The sequence below is a fragment of the Bidens hawaiensis genome, unplaced genomic scaffold, assembly GCF_021521415.1.
Source record: "Bidens hawaiensis isolate Kalapana, Puna unplaced genomic scaffold, B.hawaiensis_p1.1 tig00003004_1, whole genome shotgun sequence".
Taxonomy (NCBI): domain Eukaryota; kingdom Viridiplantae; phylum Streptophyta; class Magnoliopsida; order Asterales; family Asteraceae; genus Bidens; species Bidens hawaiensis.
The window spans coordinates 2281684-2293505 of record NW_027491161.1 but is presented as its reverse complement, the minus strand read 5'-3'; positions in this window follow the sequence as shown (position 1 = coordinate 2293505).

The following is an 11822-nucleotide window of genomic DNA, read 5'->3' as shown; positions in this document are numbered from 1 at the left end:
AAGAATGATCTGCTTCAGATGAAAATGAAATGAAGAGATGATCGGAATTAGGAACAAAGCTGATATGTTTGTTATCAAATCAATCGAATAATATCATGGATTACGGAGTTGCGGCTTCAGCTGCTGTGGTGTCGTGTGAGAATATGTTTGTTTTAGGGTTTTAGGAAGCTCAAGTTTTTTCTTCTTCTTCTTCTTTTTATTTTTATTTTATTTGATTACTTATAATTGTGACATGAATTGAGGTGTAATGAAAATTTGGTTAGACATCTAATCTAATCTAACTAATATATTAAAGCAAAACCAATTTGTCTACTTGTCCTTCTCTTAGGGTGTCCACCTAATGTTCCATGTCATTCACTTTCTATGCTTATAATTTCCACATAATTAATCAATTAATTTTAATCCTAATGCTAATTAACATTTAAACCAATATATAACACAAGCATTAGTCAAATTTAACATTTAAAGTTTTGAATTCATAACTCAACATATTTTTAACCAACCTAAATATAAAAAATTTCAATGTTTAGATTACATTGATACAGAAGGCAAGCGGACAACAAGCTACACCGCTACCCCTTTTTGAATTTCAAAACCCAATATTTTAAAAACTGCATTTGCTGATCATCGAGTCATAACATTACTAGGCATGACTCGCTGAACACGGGTAAGTAACTTTACAACTTCAGGCGCGAGAAAACCCAAAGTGTCAAAAGCAAAATGAATAAATACATGTTGGTTGTCAAGACACGCCTTAACATTTACTTTGACTTTATTACATCTAATCTATCTAACTAATATATTAAAGGAAAACCAATTTGTCCGCTTGTCCTTCTCCTATGGTGTCCACCTAATGTTCCATGTCATCCACTTTCCATGCTTATTATTTCCACATAATTAATCAATTAATTTTAATATTAATGCTAATCTTCTTACTATACTATTAAAGCAAAACAAGATTTCCACATGCCTTCAAATAGGATGTTCACATAAGCTTACAAGGATTCCATCTCTAGAATTGCCACATAATTCACTAATTAATATTTTATAGAATCATAACCTCACTAAGTCATGTTTTCTATAATCATAACCAACTATTTTCTTTCAAACGATTTAAAAACCGATTTTGACTACAATTAATTATTTATAACTAATTTTTGCTACCTTTTTTAGTATGACTATTACTTTAACAATTCAATGATTTGTATATTTATACAGTTTCTCATTCACACCATTTTTACATATTTTTCCTACATCTTGTGGTTTTGCAAAAAATAATGTAAAGAATTCTTAGGATAGCTATATATATATATATATATGACGTTTGAAATTTTTTTCACCCGTGTGTAACACGGGCCGCTATCCTAGTGCTCACTATGGGCGAAGTTTAGACGAAAATGTATAACGATCGCACTAACATGTGTGACAGTTTTCTTTTAAACGGAACGAAAAAACATAAATTTAAATTAATGAGCAAAAATACGAGGGTCGAGCATCCCCTGACCAAGCTTATGCTTCGTCATTGATGTTGAGATAGGGATACCTAATATGATATGTTGAGAAGTGAGAAGGGAATGCCTGGATATTTTACCCCATATGACTCTTGTTTAACTTGTTATTTTTTACTGTTATTAAAATATACGTGTGTGTGTACACTAAAAACATTTATGTGTATAAAATGATTATTTGTAAATCTAATAAATTCAGGGCTAGCATAATTGTGTTGAAGGCCTAACAGTTAGTCTTTGGAACTGAACTACCATTCGCTTCTATACGTGAACCATGTTTATAAATAAAAAATTAATTGGATCAGGCCTAAAGAAATAAGGCCTCAAGAGATTAAGACAAGACAATTGAATTCAATTAGCTCATATGTCTAGTGTTGCTCCATATGCTCTTTGGTTTTGATGGTCGGGTATTTTGTACATATATTAGTGTGTTAATTATGTAGTTTTATTGAGTATATTGTTAGAACTTTGGTACTTCATACGTGCTTTTGTATTTCGTGTCATTGATCTTTAAAGATGTTAAACTGGAGACTTGTACGAGCATGGAATGATATCTCGGGAATACCGGAGCATAAGTTGAAGTATTGGGAAGTGTTAGAAAAAATCGGGAAGAGTTTGGATGAGAAACCTAAAGCCGATGCTAAAACTGAAGAAGATGGGTTGACAAAAGGCAACCAAGAAGTAAAACGAGCATATCCTGGGCTAGAAAATGAGTTACGGGACCCATGGTATATGAATTTTGGGTTTCTTGATGAGAGGAATCCAAAATGAGGTTATCTTTGGTCGCATATCGCGACCAGATGAGTATCAACCATCGCAATACGCGATCGACATAAAAACGTGAAAATCGGGTTTTAACCTATATCTTCTATTTTACGAACCCTAATTAGTTATTACAACTTTCTAGCAATTGTTAGGCTATTTTGGGTGAATTCCAGGGCTATCAATCAGCTATTGATCAATCCTAATGGTCTTTCTCATCATAATTGAAGATCTATCAATGACGATGCTAGGCCAATCTCCTCGAATCATACTCGGGATGTAGAGTACTGTATTTTACAGTTTTTCTCACGTGTTAAGAACAAATGATTTGTAGATCTATAAGTATTGATGTCTAATAACACTGTGCATTCGGTCGGTTTAGGTTTGTTTCGATCAGAACGATTTGTTTGTCAGTTGTTATGATAATTACTTATAGGGTTGTTTTGATTAGTTTGAATATGATGAAGCAACAATTGCCCTTAGTTGAGTCCCATTGGCAAGGACTGTTTGATAACCAATGTCGTGAGTTATCGATTGTTGATGCCTAAGGTTTAACTCGTTAGTCAACCTGATTTAGTCATTGATGATTAATCTGTTAAGTGAACATGAGATTGATGTTTCTTTACTTGCTTGAACCCCGGGTGTGATTTGTCTTTTTTTATTGATTGAACTTTGCTCAGTTTACTTGCTATTAAATCTAATCTTTTGCTAGTGTGATTAACACTGATACCGTAAACTTCATAATTTAAATTTGAGAAATTGATTATACATTACATTGACCAAATACTCATGATGGATACGATACCTAACTTACCCTATCTGCTTAGGTTAATTATTTTTTTGCATGACTCAAACGACGGTTATCATGTTTCCCAAAGCTGATGATGCCAAAAGGGGAATAATGAAATCGAGTTTGAGACACAAGCAAAAGCTGTTGTAGATAAGTTAGTTCTTTTTCAAAGGAGGGAACCTCCAAACAGAGCCTTAAAAGAGAAGTATACTATAGTCAAGAAAGATAGGTGTGAGAAAGAGCATTAATAAGTAAGAAATCCGAGAAAGAAAACCGCTCAAAAGAAAGGCTAAACTCGTTATGTTGTAAAGATCGGAACTAATGCACATGCTTCTAGCTACAACTTTAGTTGTTTAGCCTACAACTAAAAGACCAATCACACATAACTAATGAAGCACATGCTTTGGTTGTTTATTCTACAATTGATGTTCTTTTTGCCTGTTGTTCATTATTATTGTATTACATGTCATACAATAAGGAGGTTAAGTTTCAATACGAAAATCCAGAAGGGAAGTTTCTCTAATCAAACCTTCTACTGAAGAACACCCAACTTCGACAATTATTATAGAATAATATTGGGGAAATATATAATAAATATAACACATATGAAACTTGCGCAAATAATTCAATCAGAATAGGATGCATAACAAATTTGAAATCTTAAAAACAAAATTGTCTTTCATAACGGAAAACACAGTTAAGTTATGGCTTAATTGCATTTTCAAAGATTCTTTTTAAAGTGTTTGGTATGGCAACAATTAAGTTATGGCTTAATTTTTTCAAAGATTCTTTCTAAGGTGTTTAGTATGGCTAAATTGCAATATGTATATTTACGTCTATTGCCTATTGCCCATTACCGCAACCGTCTATTGTTTGACTATTTAGTTTGTTGTCTCAGTTCAATTATTTTATTGTTTCTTATTTGAAATTGAATTGTCATCGCACTGTGTTCATCATCCATATAGCATCGAAATGATTGTTGATATGTTTTTATGACCGCGTTATCATTTAGGAACTTAATTTGACATGATTGTTGATTTCGCCTTTTTTGATTAATATAGATTATATATATATATATATATATAACAAACAAAATTTCAACCAGTGTGTCACACGGGCATATAAGCTATTGAGAGGTATGTTTTTTTTGGCATTTTTGGATTTTTGATCAATTCCGGATCAAAATTGGTTTTAGATTAAAATTTTAAAATGCGTGACCAGTCTTGGTTTCGTGTTGAGAATTGATTACAAGTCAAAAATTGAGCATGAAGGATATAATCAGAAATTTGTAACCAATCTTATACTTTTATTTTTTTCATGTGCAGCCAATTGCATATTGTATTTCAAGACTTATAGCACAGTTTGTCAAAAAATGTAACTGCCCTATCCGTACAGAAGTGAAACATCTCGTCAATGAACATTCAGCATAACTAAGTGCATTGCTATTAAATCACTTGCATAAAGGTACGCAATTATCTTTCAGATCTTATAGTTAAGTGAGAGGTTGATGCTTGTGTGTATGCTAAAAATCAGTTCAAGTTGTTTAGTTTAGTTAATATGTAAGTAAGTGTTAAGTATTCATAGCAATAGACAAAATTTAATACTTATTTGTTGCAATTTAGGATCACATTTTTTACTATGTGACTTATAATTGGCTGGCGTGTCATCAGGAACAATAGGGGTTCTATTTTTCTTTTCTTTTTTTTTTTGGAAAATATCATAGTTTTATATATTAATGTTTGTATGTATGAACCACATCACTTAACTTTGCTTAGGGATAGTTAACTTTGTTTAGGTTTAGTGAAATTATTATTATTAGTTATATAAAGGAACTGTTACTATTAAAAATTTGTGTTTGTTTTACCAATCAGTCAACTATTTAAATGAACATATTTAATAAAGTATTACTTCACTAAAATTATTCAAGATAACTATGGAAAACTAAAATCAATGATTATTAGTTGTTTAAATACTTGTACACTAAATCAATTTAATTCGAATTGTTTAATTATGCTCAAATCTATAATCACAATTTCTTAATTGTTTTAAAAAACCAAATAATTGTTAGTTTTAAACCGGAGTTAATTATTAGTTTTAAACCGGAGTTAAAAAACCAAATAATTATGCCGGTTTTAAATCGAATTATGTAATTATTCTGGTTTTTCTTTTTTTGCCTCTCACTTTGCTAGGCGTATCTGTGTTTTGATGATCCGATGATACCCACATGTATTTTAATGTTGATAAAGGCCAAATAAGCTTAAGGATAAAGATTTCCATCACGAAGAGATAAAAACTAAACTACAGGAATACAACAAATAAAGAGCTTATAACATCATAGTTTGTAAATATAAGTATGATAGGGAGTTATTAATTTTATCTTATCTTACTTTACTAATAAAAGAAAATCCTGGTTGCCATATGTCAGTCTCATATTAATTCATGACCAAGTTTTCTCTCCTAAAATCTTAATCTTTAATCTCCTTAATTCTAGATATATTCATAGGTAAAAACAATTTGTTATTTAGGTTATCAAATACATATAATTGCCTTTTACTATTGAAAACTAATACAAATATATGTATATTATACGGTCAGCCTTTCTATATTTATAATATATATTAATTTACTTTCCTTTGGAGAATAATTATTTCATTCTAAACAAATTTCCTTGATAATAACTAAAAATTAAATTTCAAAAGTATTGACAGTGTTATATATGTGCGTGTTAATACACAATAAATGTATTTACATGTCATAAACTTTTATTAGTAGATATAAGACGTGTTTTGATCAAGCATCTTAACATTTGTTTAATTAATATACATGTGCTTTTTCTTAATTTATATTCATTAGGATTAAGATTAATTTGACTAAATATTAAGATTGATACATAATAATACAGTTTGATAATCTGAATTGTTTTTAGTGTTTACAGCCCAAAAATTTTATTAGTAAAAGTTATATGTTTGTAATTTTTATGAATTGTTTTGGTGCTTCTTATTTTTTATATTGAGTCCCTTATTGTACAACAATCAGATTAAAATATTTACTTTTTTTCATATCAAAATTAAAATACATCTCAAAAGTTTCATTTAAATATTAGTTCTTGGGTTCAAGTTCAACACACGACAAAAAATGGTTTTAGGTTTGGTAGTGAGGTTTTTTCATCTATGGTGCCGATGGGTAGGTAAAATTCTTACAAAATTTACAATTTATATAGTTTTCATCTGCACCTGTATCTATTAATATGTTTTCCTGAGAGAACATTTTTCTATCAAAGTATTGTCCTTGTATTTTGTAATTTTTTATACTATCTTCTTTAGCATCAATTATATTATAAATCCTACTAAAATTTGTCGTTCTTTTGAAAGGATGACTGACTACATTTTTACTTGAAGATGATAACATAGCGGAAAAATGGTTAGATTGCAATAATGACTTTAAATCTATTTCCTCTATTTTAGATAAAGTAGATATTTATATTTGACATATATCATTAAACAAAAAAGTTATATTCCAAATGAGCAAGTTACTTCTATACCTATAGTTATTTGACATTTTCAGACAAAAAATTTCCTTTCAAATTTCAAATGGACAGTTTGACTCTTTCTGATACATATAGTTACTTTAACTCTTTCTAATGAAAAATTTCCTTTCAACTTCCAAATGAGAGAATTTTTTAACTGTCGTATGCTTTCAAATGACAATAAATAAGAGCCTATGACATTCTCTTTCTATGGTTGGTTTTGGCCCTTTGATGCCCAGTTTTTTTCCAATGAACAATTGTATGTTGCATTATCCTGAGTAACAAGCAGACACAACTTAAAATTGTTATTATTAGATAGAGATATGAATATTTTGATAAAACTTCAAATGTTGTATTCGAAACGATTTTTTTTTTCAATTTATAAATTGTTGATTAAAAACTTCTTTTACATGCAATATAGATAGCATATATGTAAGTACATTTTTACACATAATTATGTACTTATTGTTTACATTTAACTGTGTTTTTTTATTTGCATTATTTTATCAATTTTAATTACACATTGATCCATCCCGTGTAATACACGGGGTCTAAAACTAGTTAAAATGATATGACACAAAGTCAGGATTACCAACTTACTATTGTCATGCACTTATGCTTACTTGAATTATAATTAGCAGTCACAAAAGTCAAATAATATTATAAAGAAGAGTTGAAGAATGTCATTATATAAGATCATTACCATTTACGCTATTCAACTTTCAACTTTCTAGCAAAGAAAATTACCATTTACGTTATTCAACTTTCAACTTTCTAGCAAATAATATTAAAAAGATGTGTAATTTCAATCTTCCCTAAATATAAATCAATAGATTATTTTAGGAATAGTTCTTTTATGGAAACATATCACAATTTATTAATTTTTTTTAAATAATTATAGGAAGAGATATATTTCATCTTCTCAACTAATTTACTATGATAGTTTCATATAAATCCGAATTCTTAAAATATTTCCTAATTTCACCATATTAGCATTTAAATTTTAAAATACTTCATTCTAAAAGTATTCCTACCTGTAATTTAAAAAGGCAATAGACAAGACATTTGGTGTGAATGCAATGCCTTGAGATTAACAAAAAACCTAAGGTTAACTATGGGTAGGCCATCATCTGATGTTGAATAAACCAAAGTATTTGCGAAATGGCTTTTAGATATAGGTGAAGGTAATGTTGGCGGTCCTAACGATGGTGTTACAACGATAGATATACCTGACGATCTAATTATAAAAGATTCTATTGATCCTATATCAAAACTTTTTGACTTGTATATCCTGATATTCTACAAAATTAGACGAACCAACATTACTTTAAGGATAGAGCCATACTTGCACCAACAAACAAAATTGTTGATAAGATTAATGATAGTTTGCTCAAGCTTTTTCCAGGTGATGAAGTCGAGTACTTAAGTTCAGATACCATATGTAGTTCAGAATATATCAATGACACGATTGATAAAAAATTATACTTGCCTGAACTGCTTAATGGTCTAAGAATATTCGGACTACTGATGGTTGGGTAAAAGTTAGTTATTATTATATATTAATTAGTTATATGTAGGTTAAAAAATGAATGAACATTGGTACTTCAAGCATTGTTTACGTGTTTTCAGGATATTGGAAGCTATGGAGCTTAACGAGGATATTTACGGGCTTGGAACGAAGATCGAGAAGTGAAATATTGGAAGTGCACGCATCACGAGGCATTCAAGAAAAGAAAATATGAAAATTTGAAATTTTACATCTTCGCGATACACAAAGATGCAAAGAAGGGCAACTTTGCGATACGCGAAGTTGCAGGGTGTCGGCCGCGACTATTTTGTCCTTCGCGATACGCAAAGAAGCATGCTGGGACATCTTCGCGATACACGAAGATGCTTAAGTCGGCCAAAAATTTAGGTTTTTCCTATTTAAACCCCTTAACCTCCCCATTCGGCTAATAACGACTTCTAGAGGCAAAAGAGGCTGCTTAGGACGATCTTCCATCATTCAAAGGCTTCCGGTTCATCTCGGGTTTGCATGTTCATCATAGATAAGTGTTTTGACATTATGATTATGTTCGGCTAAGTCCTTTGTTCATTCTAGGCTAGGGTTTTGTGTAATTCCTCTTGAGATCAGATTTGCTATGCTTAAAGTTATGAACTTGATTTGAGTTATTGCTTTTATCTTGTTTAATTGATTGCCTGGTTGTTTAAAAAATTTATATTTGCGATTATTGATTAGTGCATCACTTGTTTGGTTTTGTTCATCAACACTTAGGGTTAGGCTCTTGTGTCATTGAACTTATAATCATCGGTTCATGCTACTTAATTAACTGTCATAAAACATAGATTGGTATTGTGTAGATCAAGTTCAATTGTGTCAACAATTCGGTTAGGGTATCATTTGTCATCACAATTAAACTACTAGATCTAATAATTACTGCGCAATCAAGACAAGTAAATCTGTAATTAAGTTGAATGTCATATTACCTGAAACTAGAATGAATACTTTTTATTAATATTATTTACAAGTCGTTTTTAAGTAATAATTAGTTTTAATTAAATCTTTTTCTAAAAAACCGCTTGACATCGTCTGTCCGCCTTAGTTAATTAATTAATTTAGTCATATTAAACTTGCACTTTCCTTGAGTCCTTGTGGAGACGACCTTACTTACCCGTACTAGTTATAGGTATTTAAGTCTTTAATTAATTGTTTTTTAGTAGACCGCGACAACCTATGTCAACTACCAAATCACAAGCTTGTGCTAAAAGTTGGTCTTCCTGTTATGCTCCTTAGAAATCTTAACCAGAAAGAAGGCTTATGTAACGGTATTCGACTACAAATTATATCTTTATGTACTCGTGTAGTTGAAGCAAAAAATATTTCTGGAACTAACATTGGACATACAGTTTTGATTCATAGATCACCATTGACTCCAACAGACAACAACATAGCATATAAATTTCAAAGACGATAGTTTCCCCATGCAGTATGTTTTGCGATGACCATAAATAAAAGCCAAGGTCAATCATTATCTAGGGTTGATTTGTACTTGAAAGAACTCGTGTTCTCACATGGACAGCTATACGTCGCCTTGCCAAGAGTTACAAACAGGTGTGGGCTAAAGATTCTGATTCTTGATAAACATGGTAATCTAACCAATACAACCACAAACGTAGTGTACAAGGAAATTTTTTCTTATTTATAAAATACTTGCGTAATGTTTGTTTTGTAATTTCAGTAATTTTAATGTAAGTTGTAATTGTATTAACAATATATGATAATTGTGTTATTGATTGTATTTTGCTTAATGTTTAAATATTGTAATTTTCATTAATTCCCAGTGTAATACACGGGTCTCAAACTAGTTATTATACTATATATTATAGCAAACGGAATTGCTACAGTAATTGTTGCGAGGTCTACTCATGGGCTGTCATGTGCAACCACTAATTTTTTTTTAATATACTTACCTTTTGTATTTATAGAGTTGAATCTATACAAACTATCAAAAAGTAGTAAGTTGGTGTGCTGATAAGTTTGTTTTGTTTCCACCTGGTTCAGGTTCGAACCATACATAGCACCAATTTTAGTTCTTTTTAAAAAAAAAACATAAAATGATTTGCTACCGTACACTATTATGCTTTATAGGTAACCCTTTATTATTAAAAAAAAATCTATTTTTGACCCCTGATGATTAGATTGCCAACAAAGAATTCTGTGTATCCAAAATGTAGTTCTTTTGATAAACAATAAACTATTAATAGACAAATAGTCCATAGGATTCCGGTTTGTTCAAATACTCATTGACATTCCATAACATAATATGATTAATGATACTAAGATTATTTGTAACTGTTAAAACACATAAGCTAAGCAAAAACTTGAGTATACATAAACAAAGATAAAATGGAAGAAAGTTAAACACCGGCGTGCCGGAAAACCCCTAGTGAAAACAAATAGACAAGGGAGTTGGTAATTTCGTAACATTTTTTTGAACGGTCAACGAATCCTCCAAATGGGCTACTGGCTAAATTCACCGCATCAGGATACACTCGTCTTTCGATCCGGGAAAAACCCTCACCTAAGAGCAACTCCCGTGAACACTCTTCTGAAGGCACGACAGTACGGTGAGATAAAACACGTTCAGTTCAAGAATCCAACTAGTGAAAGCCACCTAATCGCCTAGTCTCCCATCATCACCCTGGTGGCTCTGAAACTAAATGCTGTGAGCAGGAATCGAACATAGGTCACATGGAATACCAAGTCTCTTCCATATACTAGAAAATTCATCGACTTCCTACATCATTTTTCGTTAGAAATGCGTAGGAAATCATTGTTTCCAACACATTTCCAACAAAAACGGGTGTGTGGGAAAAAGGCCCGTATGAAATATTTTTCTACACATTTCCAACACAATTTTTCAACACATTACCTACAAAAATATGTCGTTGGAAATTTCCAACACAAATCGTTAGAACTTTTGTTAACACTTTCTTATGTATTTCCTACACATGCTAATATATTTCTTACGCATTTCTTACGAGCATTTCCTACACATGTTAATATACTTTCTTACGCATTTCTTACGAGAGAAAATACTGTTTTCTATTTTTAATGTTTTTATTTTCTTACGCATTTCTAACGCAATATAATCACTTTCCTTTTTTATTCCGTTAAATTTTTCAACGCATTTCCTACACATCTAAACAATTTTTGTTTTTTTATATTTCTACGCATTTCCAACGCAACTAATTTATTTATTTTAGTTTTTTTATTTCCTATTCATTTTCAGTATATGCATCCAATATTAGTTTTAATTTTAATATTTCTTTTTCTGCACATTCCAAAAATTAAATTCTAAAAATGAAAGAACAAAATTTAGATCTTTTCTGCTAAAGATGCAAAAAGAAAGAAGTTAAATATAATTCAAAACATGTTTTACAAATCAACTAGAAATACAATAAGCTTAAAATAAAAGGTTCACAATATAGTACTAGTCTTAAGAAGGTTTAATTGCAAAATCACCATTACTAATTTGCAGGAGACTGAAGATTTCTAACAAACTCTTCAAATTTTTGCATCCTTTCTTCATTTTCCATACGCTCATTTTCCATTTCCTTCGCTCGTTGTTCCAAGTCTTCTCTTGCCTTTCGGTCACTTTCCAATTTATTTTCCATTTGTGCTCGAACTTCTTGTATCTAAAAAGTTGTCAACACATACATAATAGTTACTAAA